Source organism: Haplochromis burtoni, unplaced genomic scaffold, assembly GCF_018398535.1.
Source record: "Haplochromis burtoni strain Fernald_Lab_line unplaced genomic scaffold, NCSU_Asbu1 Contig_234, whole genome shotgun sequence".
Taxonomy (NCBI): Eukaryota; Metazoa; Chordata; class Actinopteri; order Cichliformes; family Cichlidae; genus Haplochromis; species Haplochromis burtoni.
The window spans coordinates 337,943-353,585 of record NW_024582595.1 but is presented as its reverse complement, the minus strand read 5'-3'; the positions used below and the strand labels follow the sequence as shown (position 1 = coordinate 353,585).

Genomic DNA, 15,643 nt, shown 5'->3' with positions numbered 1-15,643 from the left:
TTTGCTTGGCTTTTGACAGACAATAAAGATAATCACAGATTCATTTATAGCAACATATTATCCACGCACCGTTGTCACAGAATACAGTCAGAAGATTCCATGCAAATTATAGCTTGAACAGTCGAGTATGTCTTTTATTAAAAGATTACATAAAGACAAAACATGGTGCTATGGAACCTTACATTCATCCAGGTCAGCTTATCACAGTAAAGGGCAGAATGTTGGGGGAGAAAGATGATTTAAGTGACTTTAAATGTAGCATATTTTTGATGCCAGAATGACTGGTTGGAATATTACAGGAACTGCTGATTTACTGGAATTCAATGACACAACCACCTAGGGTTTACAGAAAATGGTCTGAAAAAGAGAAAATATCCAACTGGCAGCAATTCTCTTGGCAAAAATATCTTGTTGAGGTGAGAGGTCAGATAAGATTTGATTAATGGGAAGACAACAGTAACACTTGTTGCAAACAGAGTATGCAGAAAAGCATCTCTGACATTGACATTGAGTCTCAATGGGACTACCCATATAAATAAAGGTTAAATGAATTACATAAAAAAAAAGACCAGCAGCAGAAACCTTGAAACAGCTGGGCTACACCAACCACACCAGGTGCCATTCCTACCAGCTAAGCGCAGGAAAATGAGAATACAATTTAAATGCGCTCCCCCACAAATTGGGCAATAGAAGATTGGAAAAGTGTTTCCTGTTCTGACAAGACTCCATTTATAGTGCCACATTTTGATCACAGGGTCTGAATCTGGTGTAAAAGACATGAAAGTATGGACACGTCCTACCATCTATAAAGGGCTAAGGCTGGAGTTAGTGGTACAACAGTATGATGGATATTTTTGGTACATTTTGATTCCTTAGTCCTTGTGACAACAGACCACCCATCCCTCAATGATCATAGTGAACCCATATTCTGATGGCTGTTTCCAGCAGGATAACATGTCATGTCACAAAACTCAGACCATCTTAAACTGCTTTCTTAAATGTGACATTTAGTTCATTGTATACTATGGAACGTTTCATCTGTACAGGTCGGTGTGAGGTTGTTACTGTACATGCTGTAATGTTTCCAGCACCTTGTTGAATCTATGCTATGGAGAATTAAAGCAGTTTTGAAGGCAAAAGAGAGCTTATAATGATTCTAATGTTTATAAGTCATAATGATTACAAGACGGCCCCGATCTCAAGAAACTGATACTGTAAATCCATCTTTAAAATGGACCAGCTGTGAAATGGATACAGTTCTTTCCTCCCCTTTCAACATTCAAACCACTGGCCCTGACAATTCATAGTGGTAGACTTTCATGCTCCAGCAAACAGCAGACAAAGATCAAATGTGTGATATGAGACATGAAAACTATACAGGGATAAACAGCAGCAGCTGCAACGACTGCCACAGAGCAGGAAAGAGAGGAAAAATCAGGTAGATAATGAGAACACAGTGGGTTTGCACTGCCTTGTTGCTGACAGACAGGAGCAGTGGTCCTGAACATGTACGTGGTTCAACAAGGCTCCGACATGGTGAGCCTTTCTCCTTGGGACTGTCAGCCTTCAGCCGAGCACATCATCTCTCCATGAGGATTTCAACACATTAGCCTAAGCCGGGTGCACAGATAGTAACAACAGAGAGTGTATCGTTGACAGGCAGGCACACAGTACCCAATTAGAGCTATCACACACACACTGTAATTAGCAAGACTGACTGATTTCAGTTTGTGTAAAATGTATTCATATTATCCAGATTACAAATAAGCACATTCATCTAATTAGCTCACGTAGCTCACAAGCTTAATTAAAGTTAATGCATTATGATACTCCAAAATCCAGAGATTACAATGCTCCAAGGTTCTAGTTAATTAGAGTATTCACACACTGACAGGCAGTGATCCCAGCCTCCTTTTCCCTTAGCCAATTAAAACAGAGGGTCAAAGTGGACAAAAACTTTGTTTCTCTTGTTTTTGAGGTTTTTCCACAAGCATCTGGTAAATGCAATGTGCTCAGAGAAATGCTTAACAGACTCTTCTTTTGTCAAAATATGATTTTTCTGTTTCAAACTTTTTGTCTTTTTCTCCACAAAGTGACACTACCAGGTAAATCAAACTGGCAATTACAGAGTCCTACCTTAGAGTCAGGTTATGAAAATAACTGACAAAATCAGATTCATGCCTCTTCATTTATCTTTACAGTGGCAGTCAAATAGAAAGAAGACTGAGCTGAATATTCATTGACTTTCCCACTACGCAGAGTTCACTTTGCACTTACATGCTCTGCAAAGCTGCATTAACATAAAGTCTCTTATAACAGTATTGTAATGTTAGCAGGCCTGCTTTGTTACGGATGGTACTTTAAATTTGAAAGAAAAGTGCCAGTGTTAATTTGTTGATAGGGCAGGGTATTAAATCTGAAAGTGCTAAAAACACAAGCTCTTTAAATGTTGCCCTTGTTAGTATTAGCCTCGTCCTCTCAAGTTTAGGTATCACCTGCTCTACTAAATCAGACACCTACAGAAACACATGTTGGCACACACCTACATCTCCAGTGTATTTTATCATTTGAGTGCATACAAGGACAGAGACATCAAAAGAATTGAGGTACACTGTCTTCAAGTCCCTGCACAAGGGTGAATTATTGTGTTAATGTTATTCTATAAAGTGCCAGAAGATGACTCATGATTTGGCACTTTTTTTTTTTAAAGATGAATTAAACTGAATGAAAAGTGAGAAATATGAGACTCTTTAAAATTGTCTCCTGCAGAAAGTGAATGCTTCCTGATGAATTAAAAAATACGTAACAATACAAAAAAAATAATTTCCACTTAACTCCACAATGTCATCAACAAATGAACAAGTTTTCACCCCTTTCTATCAGCAGGTCATTTTTCTAAAACCAAGTCCCACACATTAAATTTAAATTGGTTGCCAGCTGCTAATCTTAGACACTGGGGAAATGTATTAGTTACACCTCACCTTGTAAGTATTGGTTTGGACCACCTTTTGTGACATGGCACATTATTTCGCTGGAAGCAGCCACGAGTTGATGGGTACAGTGCTGTCATAAAGGGATGGACAATATTCAGCAACAATACTCAGGTAGGTTGTGGTGTTTAAATGATGCTCATTTGGTACTCAGGGGCCCAAAGTCTGCCAAGAAAATATCCCCCACTCATTACAAGCTGAGGAAGAAACACTGATACAAGGCAGCGTGAATCCATTCTTTCATGCTGCTTACACCAAAGTCTGACCCTACCAGTGGGATGTGGCACCTGAAATTGAGATGCATCAGATCAGGCAGCCTTTTTCAATCTTCTGTTGCCCAATTTTGGTGAGCCTGTGTTAACTGTAGCCTGAAGTAGACATCTGTGTCAAGGTTTGTTACAAGTTACAATTGCCTTCATGTCAGTTGTATCTAATATATTGGACATAAGTTCTGTTTAGTGTAGCATGTGTATTTCTTTTGTTATCTTCAGACAGAATCAGGCTAATTATTTCCGGCATTAAATGCTAAAAACAAACATGTTTATCTGCCAAAACAGGCTTACTTATAAAATTACTCATTTAGAACGTATTTATGTAACTGCAGGCAAGGAGGGCAATTGGCCAATAGGTGCGAGACGGTTTTCAGATGTGGAGCTGAAAAAAAAGACTTGCAGAGAAAGGGCAGGGGTTGAGTGTCTCTTTATTTTATGGCTTGACTCTCTATTAACTTATATATTTATTTCCTATAGGAACAATGGACTTACATCATTGTAAATGTTCCAGTGTAGTGGAAACAGTGCAGGTAGTTAAAGCATCAAACATGACTTTTAAACACTACACTATCATCTCCCAGACTTAATCTGAAAAAAGAAGGTAATAAATTATTTACACTTTGGTGAAATACTGCCTGCTCTAACCCACCTTACAATTATGACTATTTATTAAAAGAACGTTTATAATATGCTTTATAGAAGCCTGGCATATGAATGTGAAATATAGTTTGGGGAATCTTGACTGAACAATGTCCTTAAATTTTGGATGAGGAGAGTTATATAAAAGATGTGATCAAAATGTTCTGAGGACAGAACCATAAAAATATAAAACCTTACCTGATTTAGATTTTGCTGTTGGCGATCAGTTGTCTCATGCGCTTGGTAACTGTTTTCGCTGAGTTTTTTATTTTTGTCCCCTTGAACTTGTCCTTCTGCAATGGGCATTGGATCCTCTCCAGTGTACCAAAACAGCAATCTTTCAACTTGATTTTGATTTTCAGGAAGTGGGCGAGGCTGTGGGGCTGCCAAATCTGGCGAGTGGTCCAGGTGCTCAGGAAAGATTGTGTTTGTTTGAGCAAAAAATTCAAGAGCAAAAAATGCGTTTTCAGTGCATTCTGAGCTGGCATGAGATGGGACGCACTGCTGTTCTGATCGTTTCCTCTGAATGTTCTCCCTCAGGCACCACAGTATGTTATTGTACAAGTCAGCTCTGCCAGTCTTACCTTCGGGGACGAATTCACAGTGTACAACCTGATGAATCTTTAAAAAAAATAAAATAAATTGAGCATGCTTCTGGTTTTGCTCTTCACCTGACGTGTTGCCTTTAGGCTAGAAAACTGTGGACTCTTCAAATACAAAACTACAGAAAAATGCTCAGTCAATGCCGGAGACATGCCATTCTTCACCAGAGATGATCCTTCACTTGAAATTTGGATATAATAAAGAAATAACTGTTTGCCCTTTGCACAAGTTATAGGTTTGTTGTAAAATCATAGCGCACACAGGTTGGAACAGAACTTCCAGGGAGCGGTGTAAAAGTGATAGCCATGCTAAATGTGACATTGACCAAGTTTCAGAATTAAAAAATTTAAGTCTGTTAAAGATAAAGTGATAAGAAGTCACGTGATAAGAAGTCAGAAGTCACGTGTGAATGCTAAACTTCTTAAAAGGATAAATCATCACTTAAATCATAGCTAGAAAATGTTTATAAACTTTCAGGGTAAAAACATTCATAACCTATAATCCCCTTATGCAATGGGAGATGCCAAAAACTAATTATTATTTAATGTTTAATAGATAACGTTAAATAGAATAGAAGTTGCATCCAGCTGCAGCAGCTGATTCAAAATTCATGATCAATAATAAAATAGTACTCTACTGAACTATAGTCTTTTTCTTAAAATTGGCAGATATTTGACATTCAGTTTTAGCAGTAAAAGGTAATGCAGCACAAAAGCCTAGCGCATAGAAAGTGTCTTCTAAAATACCCAACTGCATTACTCTTGGATTGAGGCATTCGGGCATACTCAGTAGCTAAACATTATATGTTCACAATACCATAAATATCTCCCACAAATATTAAAAGAAGAACTTAAAAGTTTTACGACCAAAACAAGAGGCCATTGTTGCATTCAGGTGGTGTAAGTGGTAACTGAGAAGAGCAAGAGACTGAATAACTTAATAAAAAAAATAGCGCATTTTCACGCCAGTCAAAGTGAAAGTATGCTTATCTTGCGCTGTGCAACTCTGGTGCTAGAACACATTAGGTGGATCAAAATGAACCCTTCCAAAAGGCTCACAATACCTCAAACTAATGGATTGAGACATCTGTAGATGAGCAACTCCATTGTTCTTCTAGGTGAAATTACTATTCTTGTCAATGGATTCTGGTGGTTTTGAAGAAAGCGACTTAACAGCTTTGAGTCCTCTGTTGGAAAAGAATGTTTAACTGCTGGGTAAAAACCCCAACTGAGTAAAATCAGTATACCCAGTGAAACAGTTACATTTAAAATATTATAACAGAATATGAAAAATGATCTTATTAAGTTTCTCAAAAATATGCATTGGCTCCTGACTGCTTTTAAGTATGTCATCACATTTTTTTTCTAAATCACAGTTTTTGGTTGTAATAGATGTGCTTCTGACATCTCACATAATGCTTTGACTTGCAAATGAACAGCTAGCCCACTCTGTTGAAAATACCATCTAGCACCATTCAGTGTAAAAACTCCAGTAGGAATTTTATGCCCATATCTCCTAGACCTAGTTCAGGAACAAAAACGCTGTTCTTATTTGAATAGACATGAAGGAACATACATAAACACACACACACACACACCCAAGCTCGCAGACAGACTTGGAGGGTATTCCTGTCTCCTGCACCCTGATGTAGATGGATGTCCCGGGCTGCTGATTCTGAATCTACATCAGGTCATTACAATAAGCTGTGAGGCCCCAGTGAAACCTGAAAAGTGGAGGGAGCGGAGCAGCTTGGGAGGAGAACTACTCTCCCAGCCCTGTGGGGAAACAACCTTGACATAGTCATCTGTCTTAGTTACATCGGAGTTAGACCTACTGACACATACACAGTGGAGCTGCACCAGCCCATGCAATCTGTGCCATGTTGTTATGATACTGCATTAAAGGAACTAATAGAGTGCACCTAAAAATATTGAAAATGTGTTGAATATCATAGATGACAAAGGTATAAGGCTGTTTGGGGTGGGGGTTGTTTCATGGTCAGCTGGTGGAAAGGGTGCAGCAAGGTTAGCAATAAACTCGCCTCAACACAGGTGGCTTCTGACCCTGAGCGTCAGGTGAGGGTAATGGGAAGAGGTGGAGTAGGGAGGCCGAGGGTGGACCAGGTCATGACAGATAGACACACAGAGATGAGAAGTCTGGAGAAAGAGAGAGAGGAAGAGGAAGAGGGAGAGAGGCGGGACGCTGGTGTCGCTGCAGTGAGCTCTCACTCAGTCACCCCAGGGCTGTGTTTACGGAGCTGTCAGTCACGTGGTGACGCGTCTCCCAGGGGACATAGGCCACCAGGGCGATGAGAAAATAATAGCTCCTTCTGTCAGAGCTTCGAGGGACAGGGGTCTGATGGACACCACAGGGAATTAGAGCCAGCCTTTGGGACATATCTAGCCCAACACTTAAATACAAGCGGGATAGAGACTCGCACACAAGACAAGGAGGAAGAAATATCTACCAGCCTTGCCATTAATATGAATATTCAAATGAACAGTATTCATATCCAAAACTGGAGTGCCCAAATGAGCCTTGTTGATAATATTCAGATAATGAAGTAAATAGAGGTAAAAGGTATAAACTGTGCTTTGTAGCGGTATATAATAGACGATGTAGTTGTTACCCTCATTTTCAGTCCAGATTACCTAATTGTGTCGGAAACCTGAGTGACATCAGCTATCCAAATCCAAGAAATCATCAAATTTGCTGGAACGCTACAAAATTTGATGTTTTCTCATTATTTGTTTCCTGGGGTTGCTTTAAGGGCATCAGAGTCTGTCAGTGCAGTATTAGCCAACTCTAAAGTCCAAAATGTCTTTCCATCCTTGCATGCAACAACAAACCGAGTTCTCAAAGTGCAATTGAGCCTAACAATAAGAGATGGCATATAGCTGAAAAATGTAATTGATTACCTATCGCAGAATAATTTTGAGTCTCTGCAAGTTAATTTTCACATTGCACTAAAATGAACAGTGATCAATGGCTGTCTGGCTGAAAGAAGATCGAGGTAGACACGGCTCGCAGTGAATGTCACAAATTTGCTGGTTTGCCTCAAAAACAAGCAGTACCAGATCTGACATAAAACTGTCTTTACATCAACCTCTAAAGGACAAGGCAAAGTAAAAAAAATACAGTATCGCTGTCTAAAAGCTGCAGCACAGCCCTTGGTTATGAGAAAGACTAGAAACTACTGCTCCATCCATAAAATCTGACTTTAAATCAAGCTGAACCTCCATTAAAGGGTTGAAAGATAGACTAGTGATGCTCATCATTAGTACAAACACTCAGAAATCATGGGGTAGCATCTGTTTTCTGCACATCCTCCCACATCAATGCTCAGAGCAGCAGGCCTCGGGGAGGGGGGGCGTACAGACAACTATTCCCCCGTCCCTTACCATGAATAACAATCTCTACCTCCAGGTAATTAAAGGGGACAAACGATGTCCACAGGGCCACACCAACCCATCATTAAGCAAAGAAACTATTGCAAAATGTGTACACAGACAGGGAGAAAGGGACTCCTTACACATGTATCCAAGTAGCATAATGGCCATTGATCGGAGTCGGCTACGAGAGAGAACATTTCAATATATCTATTGCGCTGATTAATCCATATATCTTTTTTTAATCTACCTGCATTAATGCAAGTCTGCACATTTAGTGCTTTGTTCCCAGCTGCTACAAAGGGGGTATCTACTGCCTTTGTCTCTGTGGGGAGCTGAGACAAGATGATGTGCTCCTTACTGATGACCTGGCCTACGTTATGGGTTACCACTAATCCCAGTGGCTGCATACACCTCAGCCGGCACATGCACACATTAAAAACAAGAAAGCTGTGCACATTTGCACTGCTAACTGATTATTCAGATTCATATTTGGGAGTGGATGTTATTACACACAAATAATGCAAATGAATGTGCACACATACACAGGGTACATTTAACTTTGTTGCAAATTTAGAGCAGCACAGACAACTGAGAGACTGACAGACAATACACACCAGGCAACTGTGTACTCTTTCTCATCCCATTTGGAATTGGGTATTGACATCAAACAATGAGCCACTGCTGAGTATGCAGAACTTGGCCACTATGTTTAAAGAAACTGCGTGAGACAAACAAATGCATGCAAATAACAGCTGGCATTCAGAATTTGAGTTAACAAGAACACACTGCAGAAGTGACCTTGCCTTGGTTTTTGTGCTCTCCACTCAGTCCAGTGTCGCACAGTAAAAGGCACTTTATTCATTAAGCGTGCTTTGGGTAATATGGAGATTGAGGGACTGAGGCATTCTCATCCCAAGAAGTAGTGGAGCAGTTACTGCAGCTGACCATGATATCAGAGGCACATGAAAGGAAGAAGGTAGAGCTAAGGCAGAAAAGGAAAAAAAAAGGGGGAGGATAAGAAAAAAAATGTGATATTCAGCAGCCCTTTTCTGCCTCCACCCCACATTTCAAACTGTGTCCAGGCACAGGACAGTCCCCCAAAATCAAAAGACGCTTTAAAAATCCCCAGAAATGAAAAAACACCCCAAGTACAGCTCAGTGCCTCCCGCTGGGACCCAAGCTGTTTTATGACTTTAAAACCTGTTAAATAATGCAGCACATTATAGCAAGAAAAACACAAAATAATAAACCACAGATATCCTGCCAGATACTGGCAAGTGTGGTTGCCAGTGATGTAGGAGATGTCCAGACACTAATATTGAGTTTTATCGCAAAGTAGGCATACTCCAATGAGCTAGAGGAGAAAAATCAAGATATAAGATATGGCAGGGAAGAAAACTGAATTCTTATTCCTAACCCTTGGGTAAAAGCTGAATATGTAAGTGCAGTAATTCAAAGGTAACACTTAAAAAAAAATTTTTTTTCAGAGGCAGATGATAGGCCTTGGGAAATGAAAGAAGGAGAAGAATAAGACTTAAAACTATTTTTTCACATTTCATTTGAATTCTTCACAGGAAAACATAAACTGAGATGACACTAGAACTATTGTGTACATTTTCCTGAGAAGGATAATGTCAGCAGTTGACTGACATTTGTGCACTAGTATTGTTAGTAAATGTCATAGCGCTATGTATCTGACTGTACATCCTCTGTATGGTCTTTAAGCAGTAATAGAGTGAGTTTTCAAGCGTTGCAACAACACATAGCTGCTTATTTGACATTTCCAACTTTCAGCATATGGGGGACTTGTGCTATTCTAGGAACGTGTTCCTCTCAGAAATAGCAGCCAGCATGGTAGACTTCTCGATAGCTAACCCTCACTATGAAGAAAGGATTGAGAACTGGATAAGTTAGCTTTCTAACATTAGCATTAATTCCCTCCTGCTGTATCAGCAACTCCAGCGCCCTTAAGTTGGTCCCAGATTATAAAAAGGAGAAGCATCCTGTTTCTGTTGGAAGGGTATAGTCAAGAGGATGGAAAATGAGAAAGTTGCTGTCAAAACCCACAGCGAGGAGTAGGTTTGTGTTGACCTCAGATCCGTGTAGACTCCAAGATGTAAACCATTACACTGACAGACTGCAGAGATCTGCCAATCTAGTTAGAAGTATTAACAGCGGGTGCTGTCATGACAACAGCAATCTAAAAAAACTGGTAATATTATCCCATTTTAAATGGTACTACCTTAATACGAACTTTAATCTTTAAATTTGATTATTGTACTTTTTTAACTTTTGGACAGAAGAAAAAAAGCTCTTATGTGGCCTGTGAAGGCAAAAATGCACAACTTCATTCACTTTTGATGTTAAACAACAGAGAACAACAACTTTTCTGTTCAACACTTCTAAACTGAAGAAGAACTAACAAAGCACTTGTCAACATTTTAACAATTAAACTTTTTTGAATATAAGCAACACCAGAAACCACATGACATTTAACAACATAAACCACCACTGAACACTACAAAAAAAGAGCATTTTTTGTCTCTCTTTCTACCCACAGTATATTATGGATTTTATTAATAAACTTATTTTGTTTTTACTTTAACCTTTTTGTCTAAAAATCAGATGTCTTGTTAGGGATCTTGAGGCTGACAGTGAATAGTGAGGTTTTTTTTTTTTTGCATTCACAGAAAGCTTTTCTCAGCATTTACATTTCTCTGTTAGCTTTACTATGTAGGGAAACTTGTGCATGCTGAGGAGGCTGACGGGCCAGGAGCTTATCACCTGATGCAGGGGCATGAAGCAGCTTACAGCAGCTGCACAACACAAACCCAGGGATAGGACAGCAGTCTATCGCAAAGGCTTACCCCCAATACATTTGGTTTGATAGTAAGTGGCAAGCAGCTACACATTTTTTTTAAACTTTTTTCTGTACTGAGGTGTGCAACAGGGCGTCTTAGAGCCAGCTACTGCTGATCGAGATCACACTTTATGTGGCCCATTTTACTCAGAGTTTTAGAGCAGCAAATGCACAGTTATCTTGAGACAAATCATGGAATACACTCTCAGCCACATTTTCAATCGTTTCCATTTCACACTTTATGGAGCTGTACATTGCTTTGACATTACAGATTTGGGCACAGAACAAATTCCTCTTCTGTGACAGTATGTTCATAGAAAAATACAAATACTGGCCTGGCAAAGACAAATATATTAAAGCTGAAAAACTATAATAGCCCTCATCAAAGAAAATATTGATGTGGTTTGAGAATATATATATATATGTATTTTGACCAAGATGAAAAAGTGGAAAAAAATAGAAAGTGAGTCATTCATGAGACATCTGCAAACAAGCAACCTCTGTTAAAAATACACACATACAGAGTAAAGACAGACTTAGGAAAAAAGCAATCATCCAGGTACTTAACAGCATAAATCTCCATGTGGTGCTGCAAATTCTCTGTTTGATTCACACAACACTGAATCTCCTTGAGAGGCAAGCATAGACACCTTAAACCACAACTTTGATCACAATCTCCTGCATCCCATTTCTGACTTTTCTAGAAAGCCTTCATCTTTTTCTCATTCTGTTGTTTTTGTTAGTCATTTATTCTTAACTTTGGTCTTATAACATGTTTTCTTAACAATTACTTGAGGAACATTTGATGAATTAAGATAAAAATGTGAGTCCTTAATTGTTTTGTGGCATACAGTAAGTTAACTGATTGTGATGGGAAAATTGTAATCCCTTTCCAGCATGTCCTCCACGTGCAAAATCCAACAAGCAAACATACCCTAACTCCCTTAAGACGTGACTAATTGACTTGCCACCATAGGTGACTGACATGCCATCCAGGGGGCACCATAATGGCCGTGTCATGGGGGAATGATGAGACCTGCCGACAGCGAGCAGCCCTCGACCTTTTGCATGTGAGGTCGGGTGTCAGAGGGAACGGGATCTCCCCGTTGATGGAGCCACAGCCTCGGGGCTCTGAGGGGGATGAGCTAAACTGAACTGGAGTTTTTCAATCAAGCAACCTTGCAGGACAGCAATTTCATCCGGTATGACAGAGAAATGAAAAATAAAAACAATAAAATAGAAATCAATCGTCAGAAGCCTCAGGGTATTCAAACATCTTCAGGGTGGAAAGTAGATGAAGAAGAGTAATGGTTACTTCCTCTATCATTTTCACCTAAAAATGGGTTATCGTTGTGGTTTTTTCTTTTTTGTCATTTTCTATTGCAGAAATGTTTCGAATACATGAAATACCTGCAATTTTGAATGATGGTTTCTTGTACTCTTTGGAAATCTTTCAATCTTCTTAACCAGTGAATACTAATAAGTGAGAACAGGTCTTTTTATAAACAGTGAAAGTGAAAGTGTGTAAACACAATCAAAATATTGTAATGCAATTCTGGAGATTTGTGACAGGAAAACCTTTCAAAGAATCTTTACTGATTTTATTAGTTACTGTTGTTGGTTTTACTCACAATGTATTAATGTTTTATTCATTATCTGCTTTGCTGTCTTATTTCCAAATATCCCTAATCCTGTTAGATGAGATCTCTTCATGTCCCGCTCTGACTGCCACGCACAAAATTTCAAGTCTGCTGATAAGCCCCAAATTTGCCATGACGGCATATATGATCCGCCTCTCTGGATTAGAGAGATTTACTGAAGCAACCATAGACGTGTGACCAGCAGTTCACAGTGGGCAAAGTCACCCATTCAACAAACAAAAGCAAGAGTAAGCTGCAAATAAAATGATTTTAAATTCTGCTATTATTCTCTCTGAATAAGTCCCTAATATCTCATTCTTTGTTTTGTCCCTGATATCAATTTTTGAACCTAATTATTATCAATTTGATGCAGTGTGATATGGAATATTCAGCATGTTTAATATGCATGTAATATCATTTTCTTTGTCACGACAAAGAAAATGGTAATATACCGACATGTGAACTGGAAGTGCAGTGAAGAGGGAGAGATAAGATTACAGCAAAAATGGGATTTGAGAAAAATGAATTGTCTTTGTAATGTAACAAATGCTAAATGCACACAAAAGAATAATTGATAACATAATTAAATGTCAGTAACACAGCAGGAATAGGTATTATAAAAAGACTGATAAAATTATTACAACAGGAGAGTCGAATTTGCATGAGAAATATGTAATCTTATTATTTCCAATAATAATGTGTGTTTTTACATAAAAAAAAAAGTCTTAAGAGAAGTTCCAGAAATTCTTACTTGCCTTCAAAAATGCTCAAGGAGGGACTTATATTATAACAAAAAAGCCATTCATTGGTTTTAAAATCCAGCCAACCCAATTCATCACCACCATCACTAAAACCAAAAATAGGAAAAAGATAAAGAAAAAGAAATAGAAAAGAAAACGCTGGTCAGCTCTCTGAGAAAGTGAATCAGTCTGTAAAGTGCCACTGTGCCAAATGCTGCCAAGACTATTAAGACTCACACAGTATTACAAAGGGCAGTCTGCTCTGGAGCTTGAGCTGAGATAGAAAATGCTGTATGAAGCAATGCCATGGCAGCAGCATCAACGGCACTCCACCTGTCTACAGAAATCCTCACAGCCATATTGTAAATCTCAGATGTGAAGAGCTTCAGATTAGTGATAACAGCAATCACAGACTGGAGCTCCTCACAGTGAATCTGAGTTCACATAGCTTCAAGCCTTCAGCCAAGCAAAGTCCATAAATAGACCAAAAACTGTTCAAAACTGACTATATAATGCATAACCATAACTCTTAATGCTTTAAATCTTAATATATAGCATAAAGTAGATCGTTTTACAATTTTAATTAAATTCCGTTTTTTTTTAAAAATTCCCTTTGTGTTCATTCAAATGATGCCTGTTCCATCCCTCTCACTTTTTACCGTAGTCCCTGTTGAGATTTCAGTGCTGTAAGTCAGTGCCGTGGGAGTTACACGCATCACCCTGTACGAACCATGTTGCAGGTAGACCGGTAAAGAGCTTAGTTGCGTTTACCTTTCAAATCCTAAATGTCAGTCCCTGGAAATAACAAAAATACACGAGTACATTGCTTGATTCCTGTCACTGCTCTCCTGTGATGCGACAAGCCACGCGGCCAGTTGGGAAAGTTTCAGCACCACAGAAAAGGGACAGCTCCGACGGCGGAGTATGACAGCCCATCAGTCAACAGGGTGCTTTGACAAGTAACAGACACACTTGTCAAATCACAAGACAACATGACACTAGCTGTGGAAACGGCTTTAAAATAAAATGCTGATTTTTACGACACAATTTTATGTACCCGAATACATCAAATTTGCTGTAAAAGTAGATCACCGTGTTTTATGCGCTATAAAGAAAGATCTACCAAAAGGCACCAGTTTTACGCATAGCAAACCAGTGTGTCTGTGCAATGTGTTTAGTCAGAAGAACTGCAGTCTAGCCTCCATGAATCACACAGACAATAGTACACAGCAAGCCTCCGCACCGACAGAAAGAGCACCATTTTTCACCAAACTGCGCTTGTCATCGCACTTTTCGGAGCACTATTCACTAACAACAGCGAAATTCAACTTACCTCTCCAAAATGACGCGACGGGCTGCTGCACGTGTGTGTGTTTCACTTAAAAGCCGAGGTGATCCATGCCGGCTGGTCCGTAAAACTTTTATTTGCTGTGCACGTAGCTGTGAACAAAACCCAGGGACATGGACAGCCTACAACTAGTAACTGAGCGACTTGAGTGGAAGCGGGTTATCCTGCTTCCTAGAAACAAACCATTGGAAACTGGAACCAATGCAGAGTCCTTTGATAAACCTTATCCTTCAGGGTGAAAATGAGAAATTCCGGCCCGTTATGTACAGTGGTGTTAGGGTAGCGGTGGAGAGCCAGCGCATTCAAATCTGTTCATGCTTCTTCTGCAGGGAGCAGCCGCGTCAGCCTCTCTGGGTCCTAAAGCTGCGCTAAACTAACGGCACCGATATCTGCCTGCGTGTCTGTCAGAAGACTGCAACCAAACAGCCTCCTAAAAAATGCCTGCTTTATGGTTCTCGAGGTTCTCGTGGCCACATCTTCTAAAACAAACGAAATTCAAGACATTTTTGAATAATAAGCTATTGATGTTTTTTTCCCCTTATCGAATCATTTTGAGAACAGTTGTCTTTTTTATATGAAACACTGGGAACAACTTAACCTAGCTGTGTTTTGAAAACTGAAGCTTTGGTCGAGGTAAAACTGAGATTTGATAGTGAATTCATCAGGTAAAAAGTGTTTGAAAATTCACAGCTACTTTTTCAGCTCAGTAACAAGTGCAGGTAACAGCAAAGTCAGCTCTGGAAGGACGAGTACCCCACTTGAAAAATCACTTGTATGTTCAATCAGCTGCTCAAAACCCAGATACGGTTCAGTTTAATGAGCTGCCAATCAAACATATTTATCTCACAAAACTGTGTCCCTGAAACACATCATTCAGTGGTGGCGGCTTCGGGATGACTGTTCGGTTTGCTTTCCCCAGGTAGTAAAGTTCCATGTTTGCGCAGCTGGACAGTGCCAGCAGCCTTAATTTATGCGCCCACGACGTCACATGCGCCAAGGCGTTGGGTAAAGTAGAATATAAATAGGAGGGTGTGGCAATTAATTATAGTCTTCGCAGGTGCGTCACTCATCTCATACATTTTAAATGGCTTTGAAAAACACAAAAGGGCAAACTGCAAGCTGAGTTCAAACCCGATTCTTACCGTTGTCTGGCACAGAC

The 15,643-nt window shown here is 39.5% G+C and overlaps 1 protein-coding gene across 4 annotated transcripts in view; it reads right to left on the bottom strand.

Annotated features, from left to right (window-relative positions):
• Positions 1 to 14,897, bottom strand: part of robo1 (roundabout, axon guidance receptor, homolog 1 (Drosophila)) — a 232,819-nt gene extending 217,922 nt beyond the window's left edge. For 3 of the 4 annotated variants that reach the window (XM_005937506.3, XM_005937508.3, XM_005937507.3), the window contains exon 1: positions 14,470 to 14,897. The gene's annotated coding sequence lies outside the window, so the exon portion shown is untranslated. The remainder of the gene's footprint in view (positions 1 to 14,469) is intronic. The other variant, XM_042226918.1, reaches the window with a different exon arrangement.
• Positions 14,898 to 15,643: the final 746 nt, after the last annotated feature.